Source organism: Ptychodera flava, chromosome 19, assembly GCF_041260155.1.
Source record: "Ptychodera flava strain L36383 chromosome 19, AS_Pfla_20210202, whole genome shotgun sequence".
Classification (NCBI taxonomy): domain Eukaryota; kingdom Metazoa; phylum Hemichordata; class Enteropneusta; family Ptychoderidae; genus Ptychodera; species Ptychodera flava.
In genome coordinates, this window is record NC_091946.1 from 6,521,263 (window position 1) to 6,540,860 (window position 19,598).

Below are 19,598 nucleotides of genomic sequence, written 5' to 3' on the forward strand. Positions count from 1 at the left end.
GGACTGAAAGAGAACTGATATTTTTGCCTAACTGGTGATACTAAGGGTGTATCCTTATACCTAACTGTACCCAGGCCTCTGCCAGTCGCACAAGCCCGTTTCGCCTAACTTTACACAGAGCGTGTTGGATTGGATTGGATTGGGCGAAACCGAATTGTAAGTGGCGTTCACAAACTTTTCGTAGCATTTTGAATTATTTTCGTGATACTATAGTTAATTATTTAGATGGTGTCTGAAAAATTTGCTGATATTTCCCGTAACTTTGTTTTATAACAACATGCGTACATTTTCTGCGTATCCTCTGTTCAGTGTGTTGAGTAAGCTCATTTGCTGTTCAAAGACAGGGCAGTGCGTACATATTCAATCTTCTTGCTCAAAAAACGAATTCTAGTCTGAACCAAAATTCTACTCCGAGCTAAAATTCAGTTGTGGGCAACAGATCACGGTATCATTATACAGGCTGTGTTGGAAAGTTAAATACTAGGTATTTCGTCACGATTTTCGGAGTAGAACAAGAAACTGCATTATTACTAGCACAGACAGAACAAAGACAATAAAAATATATCAAAATTAACAGCTAAATGAACGTTTAAAGCGTAATTGGCAAACCGTGAGTTCAGTCTAAGGTTGCGCTGACAGGACCCAGGGGATTTCGAGTCCATCGAGGCTAGGATCAACTCAGTGAGATGTTCGAATCAACGATGTTCTTTCCAGCTTAATGCAACAATTTATCCTAATAAATAAAGCTTGGCTGACAAAAAATGTCTGCGACATTGCTATGCGATCGCAATCATTAGCTCTTCCTACACCGTCAGAAATACAACAATGAAAATTACCAAACATCATGAATTTCACCTTTGATAATTGTTGTTCAGAACATACAAATTAGATAATTTAAAATAACACTGTTGAAGCAACATCTAAGTCCGTTGCAATTAAAGATTGAAATAACAAAAACAGAGAGAATTTAGGATTGATATTTCGATTGGACTGTTTTCAGTCGGTCTTGGAATTGACCGCTGAGATGGAGTCTTTTGACATCAGTTTACACATCAGGTCATTACCACAACAAATTGGCAACGGAGAGCTCTAATGATGCATAATAAAGATTATCGACAAAATTGTTTTAGAATAAATTCAAACTAATCTGCCATTTAATATTGCTTTTGATGGAAATGCTGAAGCTTTGCAGTAACCAGGGCGGTTTTGTTTGACGCCACCATGTGGCGACTGTAAATCGAAAACCAACCTCAACTCTTGGTGGCGCCATTCCTTATTCTGGATTTCAAGTGATGCTGATGGCTTTCATAGTTGAGGTTGATAGATTTTAGGTGAACGCGCATTTTTGCCCTTTTATTAATATCAGCTGCTTGCGTTTTTCTGTGATTTCATCACTATGTTTGTTTGTTTATTTGTTCAGTTCAGTTCTTTGGTTTTAGTTGTTAGTTTCTTTCTTTTTTTCTTCTTTATCTGTGTTGACAAATCTCACAAGGGCAGGTTATTAGCTTCATCCCAAAAAAAACAACCAACTTAATGAAACGTAAATGGAAAACTTGGGATTAACATAACACAATGTAATTGTACTCAATGTAAAGACTGCATAATGTGAGAACGGAAGATTGAGGACTGCTCCTTAAAGGAATACTGCCACCTGTTCCAATTTTGCCACAGTTAAAAGAGAAATGTAAACAATCACAGATTTTAAGCGGGTGGCCGCATTTTAAAAACAGCGCCCTCATATGGGCATTTTGAATACCAAGGAACTCCCCTTTGACCATATATGGGCATATTTAGATTACAGGTGACTGTATACCTTTAAAGGGAATATCATTGTGATTGGATTCCACATGAATTATTTACTAAAGGGAAAGGAGTGGGATCACTGTGTTAAAGTACTCAAACAGTCTGGACATTCTACATCGGAAAACAGCAAGTGACAATTCTAGTAAGTCGACAATCGTGAATGAATAGAAAATCTTATATGGAGCGGACTCATTTGACTCACTGGGTAACTGTACAGAAGCATATATGATGCTCTGCTTGGTCAGGCGTTCTCTCGTATATGTCAAATTATTAAAATGGATGTAAGTTTCGCGTCGAACGACCTTGTCATCTCGCATGGACAGGCCGTGGAATCACACAACGTGCATAGGCCCGGACCCTTAACCGCCGAATATTTATTCTAAAGAACGAAGAGGGTTAATATAATATCGCTTACTGTGAAAAGTTACGTCATTCTGCAGCCAGAAATATTATGACGCAGAGTACAGTAGCTGTACAATCGAATCGGGGATTCACCAACACACACGCGTGACCAACACAATAGTTGTAACAGCTGTGATGACGTCATTTCCGGTCCACATACCTGCACCACTCAGGTTCTGTTGTATTGGCCGGCGGGCTTCTTGGGCAAAGCATTCACGCCAGGTAACTAAATCTCTCGGTCAGCAAATAAAAGAAATCTCTTCAAAGCAAAAATTGCCATAACCCTATACATCAAAAAATTACCATGCCAAAAATATTAAAGGAGCCAGGCCAAGACCGGATGGAGATTTAGTTCATCGCTTTAATGCACACGTCACAATGCGTCTACCTCAGCAAAAGTATTGTAAATCTGAATATACCATGTTTCATAAGGGGTGGTAACATGGAGTTGAAGCGTAAAACATGACGCCCTCAAACATCAAAAGTTAGGGGTTTCCAGCTCTTCGTTTTTGTTTTTTGTTTTGTTTTGTTTTTCATTTGTATTTTAGCAGCTTGGTTTATCTCTTTGTTTCCACGTCAAACGCAACACGATTGGAACTATTTTGGGATAATTGGATCTTCATATTTTTCAATTTCTCAAAAATCTTAGGTGCCCTATAGCTTAATGTCTCAATATTACAAATTAATCATAAAAACAAGTGTGTAACTTCAAAAAAAAGCAGATTAGCTAACATTTGCAGATTTTAAAGACTCACCATCCAATTATCCCAAATTAGTTGCAATCGTGTTACGCTCAGTCGAGGAGCGTTATCTTCCAGTGGTAATGTTTTGCAATCGTGAAAGAAAGCGAAAGCTGTAGTTCTCGAAACCTTACCACAATTATTGCGGCAGAATTTTTCCCAAAAATCAATTTGGTTGTCGATCAGACGGGACCGTTGCTTCTGTGACGCTAAAATTCCAGAGGAGGCCAGAGTAATTGATTGCGTTCACTCAAAATGTTGAAAGGTAAGCAGTTCAAAAACATGTGCAAAAAGATTTACACAAGCAAGTTTTATATTTATTTGATTGTTTCCATGTGAATGAATCAAGGCAGAACATATTTTTCACCTCTATAATTTACACTAAAATGTGACATTCTTCTAGCATGCAAGCGTTTTACGTACATTTCACAACATTTGTAAAGGAAGATCAGTGGGCAGAAAAGCTACGCGGTAAAGTCCAATTCAAATATTTTTTTCATGAATTAATTATTCCGGCTCGACAATAGTAGATGTACACAATCTCTGTGGCGAATAACAAGTGATCTGGATGCGAAGGTCATCGGGCGATAACTTTGAGGAGCAACACTCCCAAATTTAGGAAAGATAACTGGAGCCTGGACATTAGAATGTCTTTCTGGAAATGTTAATTTCTACCATAGATCTCGAGAAAAAACGTTTCTTGAAGGACAAGGAAATGAGAATGACGTCTGGTCATAAACCCTCGAGAAAAATGAGGGTCTATGGTATGATAAACAAAACAACGTCACGTTAAGTTTGCATGCATAGTCCAGTTCGTCGTTTCAAACGTTGTCAACCTTCGCCGACAGAATGCACAGCGCCCTCAAAGTTCAGCAATGCAAAACCTAGATGGAAAGTGTCGATTTACGGCAAATCATGTACCTGCTTTTTAGCACATGAAATAGTGGTGGTATCATAAAATAATAAATATAGTTATTAGTTTATAATATCATGCAAGAAGAATATGTCTGAAGAGAGAACTCCAATGAAGAGCTCGAGAGTTTGTGCTGTCAGGTCAGGTAGGTTGTTGGAAAGACAAGCAATATAGTGAAAGTGAAATTTGAACGAGTTAAAACTCAAAATCTATACTTTTACTGGTTATCACGTGCATCACTTCGAAATCTGCCCCTGATTCAAGTCTAAATGTCACTTATAACACTTTAAGTCCGGACAAGAATTCGTATGTCAATAATTTTTCTACAGTTCTGTATGGTTTGGCGGTAGCGGATTTAACTCTAACTTTTGATTACTTTTCACAGTTTTTGTTTCAAATGTCAACCAGAGTTTCTTATTCTACTTCCCAAAAGTATGTTGAAATACCCACTACCAACCTTTCAAACATAGAAGATTGCACTGTAATTGTTTACATTTGAATTCTATTCTCGATCAGAATTCACTTGTCAACAATAACAATGCAGTCAGTCAGTACATGTACAGACTGAGTTGACAAGCTGAATACTGTGTATATCTACATGCTTTGGGGAGCAGAACAATAAACTATGGTTGAATTTTTTTTAAAGAGTGAAAAATTATCAAAAGTTAGAGTTGCCGGCTTTCTAAATCCACTACCTACCTCCCATCCATGCGAAACTGTGAAACAATTCAACAAGCCTGATTCGCAGTTTCCATTGAAATACTGCCCTCTCTGTCAAAAACTTCAAACACACTCCCTGGAGATGCTCGTGACAGACACTCAGTGGGTCCCGTCCTCTGCTCAGGTAGAATTCATCTTGTTCGGAAAGGGGCTTTTATAATCGACAGATAAAAAATCACCTAAGCACATATTTATACAAAGGTTAATATAGGAGGATGCAGAGTGACCGGAGATGATGCCTAGCATATCGTCATCCAACTTACACTGGAACAGATATCGAGCCATGGAAAATCACCCTAGAACAGATATTGAGCCATGGATAATGTAATCGCGAGAAGGGATCGGCCAGAATCTTTAGAAAGTGAGATGAAAATTTGAGTACTTTTACGAGAATGATGAGAAATTCATGGAACATCAGACAGGCCAACTTGCAATATTTCCTAAACTTTACCTTTAAAGGGACAAAGTCGGCCATTTTTCATGAATTTTGTTTGATACGAGATATTATTTATATTGTTTGACATGTTGAAAGATACTTAATGAATGGGTGACAGTGCATATATTCGACCCCGGTTGTAGACACGATACACGAAACCATGGCGAAAATGAATTAATGGTCATGACCATTAATTCATTTTCGCCATGGTGATTAAGTAAGTATGACTTACAAATTTGTTCCCGACCGGTATTACTAGGAGTGTGACGTGTTTTGCGCTGTTCAATTTACACGGGGTCGGACTTCTCACTTTTCGGAGAAAAAAAGAGACAGCTGGAGGGTACATGAACTTCAATGTATTACCTTACAGTGATGTCATGCAGATCATCTGAATGGTAAAATTCGGCAGAAACCTATCCCGAAAATTGTTCATGTAAATTCATTGACTGTTTAGTTTTTTTTAAATTTTGTTCTTACTCTGTTCGTTATGTTTTAGATAAAATAGAGAAATGATGACAATACCAGCGCTCAAATAAATTAAGAAAAGCATTTACAGCTAGTGACAAATAACCGCTGACTATGGTCTACAAAACATTTTTTACAGTTCCAACGCAACAAAACGCTATTATGTTCAGGTAAAAGAAATGTCTGAATGTGAATCAGCAGGAAAGGGGAGACAAACAATATGACTTGGCAACAACGAATAAGTGATTCTGGTCGCCATTGTTAGGATACCATAAAGCAAGTTGGCAACACTGACTGCCATGAAAGGTTGCAGAGTTGCTTTTAAACGAACGGGGTACGGCGAAAAGCTTCTTGACTAAGCTTTTGAAATCAACATCAACCTTTATGGATTCTGTAAAGAACTTGACAACAATGCTTTCTTCGAATGCAAAACGGGACCCTGAAATCTACAATGGGTCGTCTAATTGACACGACATCACGGGGGAAAACAAGGGCAAGTGGAACTATGCAGCCATCGATTTAACAATTTCTGATTTGCTTGATAACAAAGAGCAGGATGTCTTCAGTTGAGTCTTGGTTGATTACGTTGGCTGCTGCAAATGAAAGATGGTGACCATATGGTGTGATTGGATGATCGGGGAAATTAGAAGCAAGAAAGAAATGAATGTCGCCGATGCTGCTGCTGCTACTGTTGTCGATAATGATAACGATGATAACGATGATGATGATGATGATGATGATGATGATGATGATGATGATGATGATGATGATGATGATGATGATGATGATAAAGACAACGACGGCAACGATAATGACTACGGCGATTGTTGTGATGTGGTAAGATGATGATGATGATGATGATGATAATGATGTGATGATGATGATTTTGTGATGACGATGATAATGATGATGATGATGATGATGATGATGATGATGATGATGATGATTATGATGATGATTATTATTATTATTATTATTATTTATTGTTGTTGTGTTGTTGTTGTTGTTGTTGTTGTTGTTGTTGTGAAAGACCATGATGGTATTGGTGGCGGTAACGACTGAAAAATAATGCCTTACGTCCATGTAATTGTACATGTAACGTAATTGTGTTTTACCAAGGACAATTTTGGCTCTAAGACTCTCCCTCGCTGTGACGTCGGCTGGCATTTTGACATTTATTTTCTCACGTACACGGGAAATGTTCGAGAGACAATAATTAAACCATTCAACCAGAGAAACAAGATTGATTAGGTAATTATTTTTTATTATTGTGCCAAAGAACCTGTCGCAGTCGGCGAGAGTTGAATTTCTGAACACGGCCTCGGCCTGCAAACGAATTGAGAATTAAGTATACCGCCCTCAATCGGTAGAAACATGAGAAAGTCTTATTGAACCAAGGAAATGAAAGGACTCCGCATCAAATAATGACGTCATAAAATCGGTAATTTGCATGTGAAAAGACGCTCATGTTTTGAACTGAACTCCGTTCAGAAATACTCGTATCAAACGGATGCGATTTTCGATAATATTCCGATAATTTGTGCCGGATGACACAGATCTGGTCCAATCTTCCGAAAGGAATAGCAAGGTTGCTGGTATTATGGTGCAAGAGCGACAAGTTTACCGCTCCATCGACTGTTTAGCAGCAGTAAATTGACTATGGCTAATAACATAAAGGTTTTCAGTGAATGTAACAATGCTCGCAGACGAAGCGATCTATCAGCTATTGAAAATAGAAAAAAAGCGATGTAAAGGAGCAAACGCTAGCGCGGCCATGTTGGCAACAGTTTTACCAGCGTAATTCAACCCGTTCTTTTTTAAGGCTACCGCTAGGGCGAAAGCTAACGCCCCGAATTTCGTTTGACGCTGCCGGGGGATAGAGACTGTGCGACACGCTAGATTTACGGTGACATGCAGGTGAAATGTCAACTCTCAAGAGAACTAGGCCATTCGCTCAAAAAAAATTAACTGAAAAACGAAAACTGAACACTTGCTGTCATACGGGATCACCCTGTTTGCTTCCATGAGGACATGGCTAAGTTGAAAATGTGCCCGCTCGACAGAGAACCGGCCCGGGGGCAAATTGATCGCTATTGATGTTTAATTTGACGCTTACGGGCAACAACGATCCACCAGCTCGTCTCGTCTGGGATACGCCTTCAACCCTAGATAAACATCCCAATTAAAACACTCGACAAAATACCCCTCCACTTATCATAAAATACCGGCCTTTTTTGCTAGAGGTTCAGTGGAAAGGTTGTCGGCGAGTTAAATGTCGCTTAAGACGACACGAGGACAGACCAAGCTACTTGTGGGTTCCGTTATAGTCGGGTCTTGCCCATTTATTAACGGGCTTATCTCTGACATCAACACCTCCCACCCACCCACCTAAACACCTGATTTGGACAGACCATCTCCGCCGCCACGAACACACGCTCAGAAAAGCCAACGCTTTGAAAATAACAACAAACCGTTCACACTCACCAGGACATATCACTAGGACAGCTGGCTTCGCCACGAAAGGGCGGCAAAACACCCTGGAACCGTCTCCGCCTGTATGTCCGTGCGACGCACGTTGTCGGTCGAAGAGGCTGGTGTGCTCCGTCATCGCGGACAGCGCCGAGCAGTACTTCAGATTTCTGCCTGGTCGCTTTTAAAAATACACACACACACACACGAAGCTCGAAAAGCCACGCCTCATCGTCTTCCGTCGGCACACGATGTTTCTTTGGCATTTTCTTGACCGCGTAGAAACCATGAATGGTGCCGGAGTCCCGACATCACGTCTCCGCGCACCGAGCACTGGCCACGAATGACGAAGGCAGAACTACCGCGGTAATCTTGTGACGGGGGGAGAGACAGAAACGACCACTAAGCAAAATGGGTCTTTATTGTACAGAGACAGTAGGAATAATTTAGTAGTATTGTTCAATCACCAGATGGTTGCAAGCACAATGGAACTGCATGCTTTGTACACTGGTATTATAACAAAAAACACCTATTGAAGATTGAATAGTGCTAGAGTCAGTTGGAACGACAAAGGCCCACTTCCAAATAGCTGAGGTATTCATCCCTGTATTTACTCTCTCCTTTCTAGCATGTCCTTTCTCAGAGTGAATTTCCCCCTCGCAGTCGGTAAAATGCAGCCGTGTGGGCCCCCTTTTGAAATTCGAAGTCGACAATTTGTATAGGTTTCTTTTTTTCACCGGGCCTAATGGTGTTAGTTGAGGTAGGCAAATGTTGCAATTGTTGGGTATAGAATAAAGATATCAACAAGACATTCTTTGATTGGGTGACAATGCCTGGCATCGCCGACAATTCGACACCATTGTGCCCCGGTTGAAATCTATTTGAGCACTGCTTTGACGCCGGCCACTGAGAGCCAACAACGGCAAGCCTATCCGCACCTCAAAAGACGCCTATTTAGCCACGTTGCCGTGGCAACAAGTGAATAGGTCCCACCATTAGACCTTCTATAACAAAACCTACATTAGAAGTACACGATAAAAAGAGAGACTGACGTATATACGCTACTCTATTTCAGTTCAATATCGTAACAAATAAATGCAATAGGTAGCACTGCCAGCACGTGAAAAAGCTGTCGCCGTGGGGGGAACACATCTCCGCCAACTTCACCATGTTGACAAATCCCCTCGTTTCGTTCTTCCTTATCAATTCTGTGTTTTTAAAGTGAGTGTGAACGATTTTTTCAAACGGCCCCGGGGAGTTTCACCCGAAGGAGGTATACAAACGTAATGTGACCCGAGTACTTGACCCTACAATAGTTAAGAATTCCAGCACTACGGCGCGCCAGGGTCTTCGGAACCCCTCTCCAGCCACGCACCTTTCTAACTTCCTCCCCACTTTTTCTCCATCAGCTGTCGTGAACAAAGAGCTCGGCATGAACTAGCTAGCCCACCTGACGGAACAAGTCGTGGCATGCAGTTACTCGCTGTTGTCTTTTTTACCGCTCAGATTAAACAAAATACAAGCCTAATAAATAAAAGTATCACTGTCTGCTACCCCACCTGAAGAAAACCACCGAGAGGGCAAAGGTCAAAAGCCATCACAACGCATGCGGATTGCTCTTTGCCGGTGACAAGTTGCGGTACACCGAGTTACGCTGTTTCCTGCGGAGGCATTGTTAGGAGTTGCGCTTTTCAAGGTGGTATGAATATGCAACTAGCAATCCGGTCATAGGTCAAAGAAACCAGTGCTAGGTACTTCCAGGTATTCGAACGAACGAGGTGTGTCGACTTCAAGAATCAGCAGACAGTGTTTATGAAGTTCATGTTTGCTTTTCACCTACGCAAAACATTTCGTATCGGTGTTTTGGACGATACAGGTACATATCCTTCATCCGTGCCGACTTCTCGCAGAGTAATCCCGTTGACATGACAAGGTGTGGAGTGCGCTATAATTCTAATGTGCATGGCCCGATAATGGGGCCTGGATTAGCAACGATACAATAACAAGGTCGTCAGGGGGTTGGGCTTTTAGGAGATAATGGTGATTATTGCATTGACTAATCCGGTTTTGCTAACGGTTTTAATCACTAAACTTCCGTTTACTTCGATTAGCCATGACAGTTATTTACATTGGACGTAGAATGTTGAACCATTTACACATAAGATGCGTGTCGGTCAAAGTGCATCCTTCCATTCTGCCTAAAGATGTTTTCGGAGACATTTGTTTACTTTTGCGTTCGACACCACAGCAAACAAACAGTCTTAAAGGTACACGGTCACCATAAATTTGCATATTCCATATATGGTAAAGGGAGCGGGGCTTAACGTACAACCCCGTAACACCTGTAGCTGTCGGTCCTCCATATTTGATACGTCAAAGATCATGCAGACGCACGCTGCTAAGCAGGCCATGGCTGGTCATGTGGGGCGCCCTTTTTAAAAAGCGGCCACCCGCGTAAAATCTGTGATTGGCTAATAAAAAACAGGTGACCGAATACCTTTAAACAAGACTTACATCATAAGAAATGAACTCTAAACTTTACAATTTCTTTGCGCGCTCTCTCTCTCCCTCACTCTCCCCCCACCCTCTCTCTCCTCTCTCTCTCTCTCTCTCTCTCTCTCTCTCTCTCTCTCTCTCTCTCCTTCTCTCTCTCTCTCTCTCTCTCTCTCTCTCTCTCTCTCTCTCTCTCTCTCTCTCTCTCTCTCTCTCTCTCTCTCTCTCTCTCTCTCTCTCTCTCTCTCTCTCTCTCTCTCTTTACGTTCAAGTTGAAATGAACTATTATGAGTAAATTTGTAAATTTATTGACGGATGAGACTTACAGTAACACAGTCTTTGAACTCCTGTGGCGGGAATTCTGGGACAGGACATCATGGTGTCCTCTCCTTCAAACGGGCGATGCGCAGTACGTGAGCCCCTGAACGAGAAGCTGTAATCAAGCGCATCCGAGGTCGAAAATACAGTTGTGCGTATGTGTGTCGAATTAAATGCCAGGCAGTTGACCACGTCGCCCCGGTCACGCGCATGCATGAATGTGTACCCTGTTAAAATCAAATATTCATATTTTGCTATTGTTCCTGACAATGGTTCTTTGATTCTATTTTCGTATGGGACGATAATTGTGCATTATTTCATGTTAGCGGCAGATGCATGGACCATGTTTGTATCCGGGACAAAAAAAAACCTCTGAAATACGTGATAGACAGATGTCGCAAGCACAGAATTGGTCAAACAAAGCAGCCCTTATTGACAGCAAAACTTGTCCTTGAACAGCTTTTACGCAATCCTAAATAAAAAGTACCAATAAGATACCGTCCCCTAATTTCGCAATCCGTGGAGGACACGTCGGTCGTCGGAAAAGGGAAATGAAATTTGACCGAGGGTCAAAATTTATTTTGACCGTGATCATGCCGTAACCTTGGTGATGCTTTTGAAGATATGTGATAACAAAATCACGGATATTGCGTTGCTAAAATAGAATCATTTTGGTCGTTATGGGAGAGAAAATATGCAAATATTCGAATTTCTGTCAATACATAGTTGGATATTATTGTCCTCATTTTAGCAACTGGGCCCTACATATAATACAGCTTTCATTTGATACAGCTTATGATAACCTTCATTGTATAAACGGTTTTATTATTATCCTCCGATCCGAAGATAGAACGCACGGTTTCATTACCACGGGCCTCATTACAGTTGATACAGTAGTTGTCAATGAGATAAACATCAACTTCACCAACATCATCTTCACCACCAACATGCATAATCATCATTATCACTGATCCGTTGTGCACCGTGACATTCATGTTTTTTATGATGAGATCATGTGCCTAGACGTAACCGCGACTACGATTGTCGGAATTGCGACAATGCTGCATGATAATGATGATGATGATGATGATGATGATGATGATGATGATGATGATGATGATGATGATGGTGGTGGTGATGATAATGATGATGATGATGATGATGATGATGATGGTGATGATGATGATGATGACGGTGATGATGATGATGATGATGATGATGATGATGATGATGATGATGATGATGATGATGATGATGATGATGATGATGATGATGATGATGATGGTGGTGGTGGTGGTGGTGATGATGATGTGGTGATGATAATGGCGATGATGATGTGGTGATGATGATGATGATGATGATGATGATGATGATGATGATGATGATCATGATGATGATGATGATGATGATGATGATGATGATGATGATGATGATGATGATGATGATAAATACAGCCAAGGCTGTTGTGGCATGTGCGAAATCGTATTTGGATTTATTTACATGTCGTTGTACTGCGTTTTATTCAGTTTTAAACGACAAACACACTTTTATGAAAGCATAAATGCATACATATATACATTGCCATTCTATTTCAAAGGAGTAACAGCTCAAATACGTTGATCAGATGTAATAATGTCAATTGATCTGACAATTCTTTCGACTTTATTCAAAGGACACAAATCTTAACTGGATTTCAGTCCTAGCGACTACATGTAGTTTCATGAGAAACGGCTTTTCAATCGCAGGGACCTAAGTGTCGGAATGTTCTAATATTTCTCGTGGACGAGAATTATTCCGAAGAACTTAGAAGTCACCAGCATCCCGTGGCGGTGTAATTGTTTAATTCACAACAGAAGGGATTCGCCCCTTGGTCGCTGCCTCAACAAGATAATCAAGTATACTTGTGTAGGTATTGTTATTTTTTGTTGTTGGAACATTCTTATTGAATTCTTTTTGCAGCTTTTGTTTTTTAATGTCAATAATTCTACTTTCCAAAAGCATGTTGGGATTCAGGTTGTCAACTCAGTTCGTACATGTGAAGAGTGCATTGTTATTTGTAGACAAATTAATTTAAGTCCGGACTAATATTCAAATGTGAACAATAATGCTACATTTTACACGTACAGACGCCATAGCATGTATTTCATCATTCGGTCGGAGTTGTACAAAACTTGAACTTGACATACAAAACAAAAAATAGTGAAAAAAAATCACCGGAAACTTTACCATTGCTGCCTTTTTAATGTGCTAAATTGTCGAGGTTTTCAGTTTGATAAGAAATACTTCGGCATGAACTCGCGCATGTCAACATGGTCGACGTCTAAGTGAAGAGCGACAATCGACCAATCAGATATAACCTTGCAAACACACCACAAAGAAGCGGCTTCTCAACAAATCAATCTGTAGTGCACGTCATCCGGTAAAACATGGCGTCCTTGCTACAACGATAAAGTTGATTCCATTTGGCAAACGCTGTGATAGACTCTGCGCACAGTGAGGGCGTTTTCCGATACTTACAGAAAGCTTATGCCGTTGAATGAAAGACAATATCTGATTGGTCGATATACCTGAGAGTTGCTTATTGTAGACGACGTACTTCGTTTGTAAAGAAATTCAAATGTGTAAATTATATTTGTTATAAAAAGTCGGAGATGTGCAGACGTTGCATTAAGTTACATTATAGATAAAGTAAATCTTCAACAAACCGCCTCGTATTATCAAAACATCAATAAGCCCTTATCTGTGTGCCTGAATGAACATGCGCTGTTAGGTCAAACTTTAGCGAAAAAAGATGTTCATTTCAACTTTACCTCATCCACAGTCCAAGACGGGGAACTATACCTCACTTTTAAAACTTTTTAATCTGAAGCTGTCTCATTGGTTGTCAGAAATTCATGAATCACGATTAGATCATAGTTAAACACCCCAAGCAGCGTCTCGATTCCGACTCACTGGGCGAATCACACGAGTGTTTACTCCGGGGCACAGAAGTCAACGGTTGTAACGCCCTTTTTAATTGGTCGCACAATAAAAACAACAATCAAATAAGATTTGGTCCGGCTTAGAGTCGGGACAGTTTCTTTTGTCCAGTAAGTTGAGGAATGAAAAACCACCTTGAGGCGTAAACAGTGAATTTAGAAGATTAGAGTCATGGCAACGGGAAGACAAACAACCCATAGAGGGAAGACAACTACTAACTAACAATTGCTCTTTATTTCTCGTGTGAAAAGGCGAGCTCTATTCTTTCATCCACCGCGGGCTTTGTACTCATCTGATACTCCAAATACGACCTCAAGTAATGTGATAGAGTAAATACTTGGAACCACTCACAGGGCGATTATTAGGACGAAGACCGATGTCAACGCCGTTTGTTAGAGTGTCAGAACCCACTCCATCCCTGGGGTTTCACAAGAGGAAAGAAACAACCACCCCATAGACTTTTGCCATGGTGCTACCAGATATACCTGAAAATATCCCAGCACTGAATTCTTGAAGTGGTAGACAGCGTGATAATAACGATGCCATCTCGCGATCTAAAGTAATTTTCGCGGCGGGGAGGTTTCAGAAGGTGCCGTCGGTTGGCGACGACGTTGAATAGCCGCGCAGTGTTCGACATTTGTAGAGATCACGTCCGACCCCTGGTAATTATGGCGTGTTAGGATGACAACATGGCGAGTGATTTAATGACGAACCGGGTTTACAGAATACATCCAGGACTGGACAAAAGGAGACCAGATAAAGAACGGTGATAGTCCGACTGTGACGTTGTTTGCGTCGAAAAATCCCCATTCAGAGCTATTGTTGCAGCCATACTTGAAAAATGATTCGGACCCAGTTAAGATGTATTCAAATCCTTCAGCATAAAAGCTTTAAAAGTCACTCCCATTTGAGATGTTTGCTGAGAGTAGTTTTGAAGCACGCCGACAATTTCCTGTCGAGATCCGACAGATCTTATTGACTACCTGTGTTATCTTTTATTTGTAGGGAAGAATCAGAAAGCAGTTTTAGGTGGAATTTGCAATTCAAAGCCAGGCTAAGACGGTCTTTCAAAAAAACAGCAGTAAGATGGGAGCTTCAGAACGCGACTGTATCATAATGCTCTTTGTGAGTCGACGAATATCAAAGGAGGGAATACCGTTAACGATTCTGTCGGCCTGGACGAATACACAAAAAGTGGAATGTTATAAAGCAAAATGAAGGTAATGCTATTTGTGAAGTAAAATGAATCAGTCACCGAATTCTTCTAGAAGAGCTCATCTCCATGGAGTCCCAGATGCGCCGTTTCATACTCACATTAGTTAAAGCCATGAAAACCTCCATTCGAATATGTCTCCATACTTCTAAGAAAATGCCTATTGACAAAGAGACAAAACTCACCGCTGCCTACATGAGGTCTTATCGCGAGAGCGCGCGCCAGAAATTTCAAGTTGGCGCCAACGACAATGAATTGGCATAATGCCAACGATATTAGAAAATATGGAGAACAACAGACTATATAATAATCGCACAATTTCAGTTACCTTGCATTTAAACAATCAAGCGTCGTGACAGAGTGTGGCATGCAAAAATGCTATAAATGAATCCAACTATGATTTTAACCTGATGGGGGAAACATTTATCGATGACGTGTAAATGTCGTTTCCCGCCAAAACATACCGCAACACCGTAATTTTCCACGATACATCATTCATACGTCTGTGATAATAAAATATAATTTGTGTCAATTTGCAAATCTCATTTTGAATGATGTCGATGCTTATCGAAAACTTTTACCTGAGCGAACACTTCTGATAAGATTACATGTTAGAGATAAGTGGACACAAATTATTAACCTACGTTGCATTTTTCATTTTTCCGACATTTTAAATACGCGTCCAACATAACCGTAAGTGTCGCATCGCTCCTTTGCCTACACTGTCATAAATTCCACATACTCCCATTAAAGACTTCACATGCTGACAGAAATCGCCTTTCAGTGCTAATTCAAGTAGAAATGAAATCATGATCAAACACATATCCGATCACTTTCGTGAAAACTGTCGCGTTACAGTTACCGTCCTATTAACCATCGGTCAGTCTTTGAGGGAGAAAAACACCAAGCATACTAGTTCTTTTATCACCTAGGCACTGTAATCGCCTAAAACCAGGATAGATTTATCAATTTTATTTGAATTTCAGTAACGAGCTTAGCGTCGTGCAGAATCTCTACCGTTGGGAATACCGTCAATTTTCTCAGCGAAAATGGTAAATGTTGCTTGTAGTATTTATACATCGATGGCAGAAATGTTATGGCAATGTCTTCCATTCAACTATATCATTAATATCCCACGCCATTCATTTCTAACAGGGAACAAAACTTTTAGAACTGGTAGATTTGAAACGGCAACGTAAGGAGGTCGAGAGAAACGTTATGCTTCACAGTTTACTCTAGATATAACGTACAACTAACGTACAGCATACATAACTGTAAATGTGTGTTTAATTTAATGAATTATATATATATATATATATATATATATATATATATATATATATATATATATATATATATGACTATATATATATATTGACTATACATATTTATTTATTTATTTATTTATTTATTTTACACAAATTACTTCAAATACAAAGTAATAATATTTGTTACTTAATATCCATGCATCTTAAGTAACATACATTATTACTTTGTACTTGAAGTAATTTGACGTTCTGCTTTTAGCATCGAGCATTGTAATTTCCCACGACACTGCTGCATACTTATATATATATATATATATATATATATATATATATATATATATATATATATATATATATATATATAATATGATCATACAAACTGAGTTCAAAAGACTCTACAACAAACACACACGGCTACACAGTGAACGGAGGAAGAGATCTCACCAAACACGTGACATACACATGCTGTAGACTCAGATCTGAGCTATTGACTTACATGGAACTAAGTTTGAATGGAAATCTCAAACATAGTTTTTTATATACTTACAGTTTGCGATTTATTGTATTTATGTTCCACTGTGCGATGGGATCTCGAAATCCGGTATGATTCCATCACGGCCTTCCGTAGATAGGTTGCCCCGTGTCATCTCACTCTCAGACACCGCTGAGTGTGTTTCACGACGTTGTGTGCAGTAGCAGTCACGTTCAAAGCTACCCGGCGGCGACTAAACTCGATTTTTGCACACGTCCCTAAATCCATATACCTGTCCGCGCATCCGAGGTATCCGTATGGTTTCCATGGCAACTGCTGCACATCATACCCCCGACAAAGTCACAAACACAACCTGCTGACTCCAGAAATGTAATACTTCCGGGTATTCGGTCAGATGTATCCCAGGGCGTTTTCGTAACTCGAACTCAAGTCACAGTGGCCGGCGTTCCTCTGGTTGTAGGCTCGATTCCCAAACCCGTCACTTCGAGATCATTCATTCATCCTTTTCCTCCCTGTATTGTCAGTTGCTAAAACGCATCAACAACAAAAAAATAATCACATCAAAGAGAGAAGAGACACTGTTTGGAAAGCCAGTGATCTATTTGAAGGTAGAAATCAACGATATAACGCCACGCTGCGTGCAGATCGATAGACAAGCTGGTGATCATGAATAAGGTCAACCTTCTATGTACTTGATCAATTTAAGAAATATCCACACTGGTTTAGATCGACTCGGGCGCACCATTAACAAGGAGTGTGTTTTGACAATGGGATCTAATCCCGCCCTAATCTCTCCTGATAAATCTTAATCCAGACCTCTTTCATGGAATATAATAAATCACAAAAACGAATGCTTTGATACAATGAATCGAAGTGTCATGAATTGAAGCACAAATGTCACAACATAGCGAGTTTTTTTATCGCTGAGTATTACAGTATAGACTTTCGTAAAAGAAGCCACTGTGTCCTTGTCATTCGTTTGTAAAACGGACATCAAATTAATTTTGACGGAATGTTGTGATGAAGTATAACCAAGTATTGTATGTTATGGAACAAAGCACTGAATTGTTTGTCACACAACGATGTCCAAGGAATTGCTGTGGATCTCATCGTTCAAATTCCCATTGGTTATCTTGACGCAAAAGTCAAGCCAGAACACGGCGATTTAGAAAATAACTGCTGTCAACCAAAATATGCGAAAACAAATTAAACAAGAACATATAACTTTTCGTTTCATGCGGTCGACGGCCCCTCCAAAATGTAGAGGAGGGAAATTTGGTTGGTTGGTGTTTACGAACTATGCACTGGTGTTCACAAACTGCCCTATCTAATTTGCATTTTGTACACCTACAGGTCACCAGAAGAATTTTGGCGCGGACTTAAAATTCACGAAGCGATAACTATTTGATCTCCTTTGGAGATTTTATTGATGAGATGCATGTTGAAATATGGGCAAAGCCTTGGAGTGCAGAAAGCACGAGCAAATAAACCAACAAAATGGCTATATTTCACATATATCGACAGAACGTGTCCATTGCAAGTTCTTGCTGCCATACGAAACATAACAGTATCACTTCCGTCAATCTAAACCATGATATCACGCAACTCGTCATTTTTTGACCAAATTACAGGATCCTCAGGCTTGCCACGTTGTAAACCAGAAACAGCGATGGTTCAAATTTATCATCTGATTGTCGCGTAGGAAAAACTTTCAGCAACAAAATGTCAGTGGTCACAGACTCACTCAAGGTAATTCTGACAAAAACTCTGCTTTTGTGAAATAAAAGTAACTGTATCTCTGAGCATCTAAGAGTACGTACGCTTATTTTCACTCGTAGGCGTTTTCATGTCACGTGTTCGAATTGGAACTACCAGGTTGCAACCGTCGACACAGTTTTATGTATCCGACTGTATATAGACACTTTGGTATTCGTTTCAGCGAATATATCACTTCGCCCCGTGGATGATTTCGTGTCGTCCGACTCACAAATAAGTTTTGAAGTCCAGAAGATCCCCACGCGAATTTCAGTTTTTGAAGACATTTTAGGAAACAAATAGTGAAACGAAATAGCCAGCTGTTCAAGATATTTATAGGTAGCCACAGTCGAAGACATGATTCAGTCATGGATGGTTCAGTGCTCTCTGAGAGGGCGTCAAAGCATTTGCGATAGTCATTGCGCATGACTTGTCGTGGTCGCGCGGCCTGGCAGCGGTTGGTAAACATGATTTACGAAGAAATCTCCTCGGTTTACACTTGTTCACTTGATCAGCCCCTTTTTAGCGACACATAGATCACAGAAAATTGAAGACTTTTCACACAACGTTCCCCGCTTTTATACAAAAGAATGTTGAAAGTGAAAATTCTTAATGTTTAATAAGTCCTGGTCATTCTTACAAATATTACATTGTCGCTATTCGTACCCAAATAAAATCCTTGAAATGTAGAAATAGGCTCGGAAAGCGTTAGGCATTCTTTCAATTGAAGTCAAACATTTGAAAACTAACAGCGCCAGCAAATTACGCCTAAAATTGCTGTTTAAAGTAAATTCGCTATTGCATTAAAAGACACAAAGACTCTAGACCGTTGAGGTAATGAAGGACCCAGGTGCGCGAAGCCGAGAATTCAATGCATTTTTACCGCCTTTTTAAACCGCGGGGTAACACATGACATTTGTGTTATATTGGCGATCGTTGCCGACTAAAAATAATACAGCGTTGAAAGGTTTACAGTGATTGGGGAAAAGAATAAACGCAACGTACTGGCGGGGTTAAAAAGAGAGGGGAAAAATTAAATCTGTGAGAAGTCGTTGAGTCGAGATGGATCGGCGCGCTTCACGAGGATGCTAGCGTAGTCTGTATGAAACTTTTGAAATTACATTTACGCTA

At 40.1% G+C, this 19,598-nt stretch overlaps 1 protein-coding gene across 10 annotated transcripts in view; it reads right to left on the reverse strand.

Annotated features, from left to right (window-relative positions):
* LOC139118453 (transcription factor Sox-3-like) overlaps window positions 1-19,598 on the reverse strand; it is a 127,429-nt gene that overhangs the window by 80,448 nt on the left and 27,383 nt on the right. For 7 of the 10 annotated variants that reach the window (XR_011548730.1, XR_011548724.1, XR_011548727.1 and 4 more), the window contains one exon: window positions 16,767-17,239. The gene's annotated coding sequence lies outside the window, so the exon portion shown is untranslated. Of the gene's footprint in view, window positions 1-7,963; window positions 8,354-16,766; window positions 17,240-19,598 lie in introns of those variants that run through there. The other 3 variants (XR_011548728.1, XR_011548720.1, XR_011548726.1) reach the window with 3 other exon arrangements.